Source organism: Salvelinus sp. IW2-2015, unplaced genomic scaffold, assembly GCF_002910315.2.
Source record: "Salvelinus sp. IW2-2015 unplaced genomic scaffold, ASM291031v2 Un_scaffold3079, whole genome shotgun sequence".
Taxonomy (NCBI): Eukaryota; Metazoa; Chordata; class Actinopteri; order Salmoniformes; family Salmonidae; genus Salvelinus; species Salvelinus sp. IW2-2015.
The window spans coordinates 69,400-75,319 of NW_019944370.1; the positions used below are offsets into that span (position 1 = coordinate 69,400).

General features: G+C 44.5%; 1 pseudogene; it reads right to left on the reverse strand.

Moving 5' to 3' along the window:
- The window catches only part of LOC112075310 (coronin-1A-like), a 12,742-nt pseudogene extending 11,228 nt beyond the window's left edge, over window positions 1-1,514 (reverse strand).
- Between the last annotated feature and the right edge of the window lie 4,406 nt (window positions 1,515-5,920).

Genomic DNA, 5,920 nt, shown 5'->3' on the forward strand with positions numbered 1-5,920 from the left:
TTGCGATACTTGTACCTGCATCCCCACATATGCATTCTGTTTTTCAATGGCAAACCCACCACTGGTATGCATGACCAATAATTGTAGTGTATTTTCATGTTATCTGACCATAGGACACCGGGTTCCAATCCATATGTGCCAATCGCACTGATCAAACTCCAGGCGGCTGCATATCAGAGTGCATGAAAATATAAGCTCTAGCTCAGGAAATGAGCTACGTTATATATATATATTTTATACAGTCTTTTTTCTCATCTTCCTATTAAACGTGTGCTAATAATTTTGGACCTGACTGTGATATATGCAGCTGACTATAACTGTCGCCCTAGCCACATCCTGTCAAGACTGTGTGTATGCTGAATCGCTCCAAATATGGTGAAAAACTCAGAACAACGCAGAGAGAGCGAGTGACATGTGAACCGAAACTCTGCCCCAAACTTCCTTATTTCATCGTCTCTCTTTGTGTGTGTGTGAAATGTTCGACAAGCAGGTGTCAACATACTTTTGGTCATGTAGTGTATGTGTTTGTTGCTGATATTGCAGCACATTCGTCCCATGCTGATACTGTACCTGCATCCCACATATGCTTCTGTTTTTCAATGGCAAACCCACCACTGGTATACATGACCAAAGAGCTATATTTTCATGTTATCTGACCAAAGCACCGGTTCAAATCCATGTGCCAATGCCGTTGATCAAACTCCAGGCGGTGCTATAGTCAGATGGCATGAAAATATAACTCTAGCTCAGTAAATAGCTCAGTATTTGTATTATATATTTTATACAGTCTTTTTTTCTCATCTTTATCAAGTGTGCTAATAATTTTGGACCTGACTGTATATGCAGCTGCACTATACTGCGCCCTAGCCACATCCTGTCAAGACTGTGTTGCACTGAACCGCTCCAAATATGGTGAAAAACTWGCAACAACYCAGAGAGAGCGAGTGACYTGTAGAACCYAAACTCTGCCCCAAACTTCCTTATTCAGCACAATGTGTGATGRCGCCTTGCAWTATTCAAAATTCYAATGTTYAAAAAACATRGTTCTTAGAACACTGTACAAACGACACGCCAATGAGCATTTTCATCAAAATTGTACCGTAGTTGGGCAAATCTGGGCATGAATGAAAGTGACATTTTGAAACTTCAAGATTTGAGACTGAGGCATATGCATAGATGGAGAGGGAAATGGACGTTAGACCACTTTTGAGGCCTGAAAACGTCTAACTTCACTTAAGGCATTCACTTTGACCTCTGTCTCTCCGCTCAGGCCCACCTTGTTCAGAGGCAGCACTAGGAAGGCCCCTCCTCCGCTGGCATCCACAATCATGGCCACGAACTTGGGGTTCACAGAGCAGAAGTTGCTGTCCCAGGTCATCTGGGAGATGCGGATGTCATCGTAGCACTGGTCAGCCTTCACCCCCTGGCCGAAGACATGACGGAACTTACTGGCCCTGACTACCTTCCTGGACATGGTGACCTGATAGGGGAGAGAGATGAGGATGGGGAGAGGAGAGGGGCACCACCGAGTTTATGATGGTAAATTTATGGACCCTGTATTTTTGAATGATATGAGCTGGTTATGTGTGAAATCTGTCTTTAATGTGTTGTTGTTTTGTACCTGTCTGCAAGTTGGCATCCTACTGTGCTTCAATCGTCCCGTCTGTGTTCTTCTCACACCAACGCTTTCTCGTTATATATTTATGGCATCTTTGTATCTCCCCTGTGTCTAGTTTTCTCTACGTGTCTCTCTTCAGTCCATCTGGATAGTGTCTTGCCATATAGACAGGACAGGCCTCCCACTCCTCAGTCTCCAGCAACGATTAGATGCAACTAACTTGAAGTCTATAGTTTTCTAAAACCTGTTCCTGAGCCTTTCCATTCTGTTCTTTGTATCGCCTGTTCTGTTCCTTCTTGCTTATTTTACTTGGAGAATGCTTCAGGGGGGTATGCAGGAAGACCAGGTCTGATTAAAAGGAATGGTCAGTACATGTTGTCTAGCGAGCCTAGCGGTGTGGCGACTCGCATTTCTCTTTCTGTGCGTTTACTCTTCCCTCACCATGTTTTGTGCCTACGAGGCTTGGCTGGGTGTGGCAATAACAGAGGCGCCGACGTGTCTTTCATGAATTAGTGGACTCTCTCTCGCTCAGCGTGTATTTGTTTCCATTATTGTATTATACACAAGATCAGCAACACACTTACATATTTGGTGATATTGCTACAATATTAGGTTTCCTAGACAAGTGTCGGAGTCAGATGCACCCAAAACTGCAAAAGATAAGAGGAATGTGCAGAACATAGTTACAGAACTAATGCTACGAGTCTGAACCTAATTAGTCGGTTCGCATTGGGTAGACAGCATGTCGCCTCAGATAAAGCTTGCATATTGATTCTTTATACTTTTATTTTTGAGACGGTATGGCAAAGCGTGCAGATGTGCTAGATAATATAAGAAATTCTCAAATTTTTATTCATAGAGCCTACTTCTAGTGAGACCCCCGGGCAAACCCTTACCCTAAACCCAAGATGACAACTGGGACAAATCTAGTGCGGCGCTGCCGCGGGCCCTTAATTTCCGCGTGTTCTGCCCATTCTCTCTCAGATTCGCTCAGCAGTGTGATGGGATCCTTTGATGAAGCAGCCGTTGAGCTATAAACAGAATCCCATTAGTTAGATCGCCTCATTTTGGTTGAGTGATACATGGTTCCCGTGGTGATTCTCGCTCACAACGGTATTAATGTTGAGTTCTCATATAGGATGTAACGCGAACATACTGTAGGAACTGCAGTGGATCTTAGCAGTCTTGTGATAATTACGAGCTGCTCTGCCTCTCACTCCCTAAGTCGGGTGCAGTTACTCTTATCAAGAGCACCGACACATGACGACTCAGGCCACGATTGATAAATTCACTAGCGGACCCTCGCTTGCAGAAGGACATGCTGGATTACTGGGGGAGGGGGTGGTGCACCATGATGAATAAGGATTTTCTGAATTTCCGTGTATTTTAATAGTGCTTTCGTGCAGAATTAATTTATCTTTTACTGAATGATATATCTTTTATTGATTCTTATGTGCGTGCTCAGACTCCAGGATGCACATCCAAGGCTGATCACGAAGTCTGCATTCTGGCAGGGCTGGTTTACACACCCGCTTTTGATGCATTTGCATTAGACATTCTAATTAATTCACTTTGGTCTGCATCTAATCTCTTCTTGGAGATCTATCATTGTAGACTGTTTCACCCTAAGTACAGAGGACGCCGGAATCCGCACATCTCCCTTTCTCATCTAACTTGTGTTCCGCTCCATTGACATGAGAACGATGTAGTTGTGTCTACCCCTGAGGACCATGGGGACTGATATCGGGCTCCTACTCCTCGTTGCGTGGCGACGACGCAGACTCGAATACGCGCGGGGTTGTCAGGGCTGATCCGTGGAGTACATTGATATATCGTCCATCACGTGTAAAAGGGAATGTAGGAGGATGTCGTGTGTTCGGTCGTCCGGTTTCTGGGTGGGTTAGATCGACTCCACCATGTGATAGAGCTCAATTGGTCCTATATCATTGCTACGTACTATCAAGATCACTAACACTTGGCAGCAGAATCTCTTGTTGTTAGTGGTCATGTGTTGAGCCTTACTACACACACAGTAGCAAGCCTACCGCTAGACACTGATAGAGACACCGAATATCTCGCCACCTCATTCCGTACACACACTCCTTGAATTAATAAGATCATGTTATCATGTGTAGCAGACACTTCTTTTATCACACAAAGCACTTACAGGCAGTAATTAGGGTTAAGTTTGCCTGATCACGGTCAACAGATTCTTCATACTCTAGTAGATTGTCTCAGGAGTGGTATCAACACGCGCGGCAAAGCTGGTAATGTATTGACTGAGTCTCACGATTGCTGTAACTGCTCTGAGTCTGACCTAACCTGACCTGAGTCTCTCGCTTAGTCTACCTTTGCACAAACTGATCTCAATAAGTCCGAAATCAACCCAATGGTAGCCTTCTGGCCTCTCAAATTTCTTGTAGCCAAGGGATTCGCTTCTCACGTGCAGCATCCTTTCTGATTTTGTGAGGTAGCAGGACTCAGATTGATTTCATTTCGTTTCGAACAGTAACAGATAGTAGACACATGAGCGATAGATATATCATTGTGCTAATGATGACGTCCCTTAACCCTGCTGCTTTATACTCATGATGTTGCTTCGCTCATTCTTCTACTGCACATACCAAACATACTGGTCCATGCTGCTTTCGGAGAATGGCCTTAGGATTTGAGCTTAAATCCACTTGCTGGAACATGTCTCTCTGCTCTGCAAAAATAATTCTAATATTAGTGGCTATAGTGCACTCCTGAAAAGAGCGTGTTGTGTGTTCCTGTAAGTACTAATATGCATGATTGACTATGACGCGCGGGTGCTTCTAATTTTCCCCTCTCACCTAAGTAGCACTATGCATTTCATTATGTCACAGGATGACAAACCCTATCCTAGACCCCTCTTCAAGAGACACATCTAGCGCGCTGCTCAGGAGCCTGGCAGAAATCAGCTTAGTTACGAAATCCCAGCGCGTGCTTCTCTCTCCTCTTTTGGCTTTACTACGTGCTCTGCAACTCTCAAGTGATCTCTCTCTCTCTATATCATTACATTCTCCTTCTCTTCTCTCATCCACTGTTTATTAACTGTGTGAAAAGGAGCTATGATAGAGATGGTGCTCCGGGGGGAAAAGAGAGCACTTGGCTCTCTCTCTCTCTCTCTTTCCCTCTGCTCTCTGTGTGATGAAAACGCGAAAGACAGTAAGTGTGTGTGTGGTTTTTGTTGCTCTTCTGTTCTGTCTAGATAGCTCCGGTCCTAACTGTTGCTGTAGCGTATTTCCCTGTTCACATTGCATTTTACACTAACCAGCCAGGGGTTATACCTTTCAAGTTTGGCACTTCGTCTTAGTCCCTATATGCGCTCCCATTTTCCTTCCAATTCTCTCCCATTCGTTCTGCCCTTCTTCTGTGTCTTGTGTTCATCCCTATGCACTAGATGTGAGTTAAACAAGCATTGACACAGAGTCACACAGTGTGCCTCGGATATAAAACAAAAGAACAGTTGCAGACTGGAGGGAAGCCTAGTTGTCTGCAAGTTCACTTTCTTTCCCCTTTTCTTCTGCTCTTCTTCACTGTATTGACCTTCCTTCCTGTAGCTTTGATGTCTGTATGTTTTGTCCCTCATCTACCCTGTGTTTGTCTTGTGTCTAACTATCGAGTGGTTCGTGATGCTCTTCATCTTTCTTAGACATGTTTGCTCGGCATCTAAGGATCCACACTATTCAAATCCTTCATTGCTCTTCATATGCTGTACCCAATGTGTATACTGCATTTGTGTCTATTATTTATCGCAAATGCTAATGACAACATTTCTCACTTTATTCACGCTATTACTGTTTTCTTTTCTACTACATCTCTTCAACTCCTCTCTCTTTTCTCTTCTCTCTCTCTCTCATCTCTCTCTCTCTCTTCTCTCTCTCTTCTCATCTCTCCTCTCTCTCCTCTGTCTCTGTGCTCTGCTCTGTAAATGTTTAGGTTGTTGTGTTTGCCGCGGTGAGAAGTTCACTGGGGCTACCCAGCTATCAGTCTGCATATTCTTAAATCTACACAATAAAACACGTTTTATCTACAACTGTGCATTTAAACTTGCCCCCACTTCCTTTATTCTCTCTATATCTCCTCTTGTTATTCCACATTACCCCCTCTCTCCTCTCCTTGTTCCTCATCTCTGCTACTTACCGCCTCATTCCCGTTCCTCGCCTCCTTGCTTCCTGGTGGGTGTCCTCATCTCTCCTACTACCGCCCCACCCCACTCTCCTCCTCTCCCGCGTCCATCATCGTCTTCGCCTACTACCGCCCGCATCCCCTTCCCCG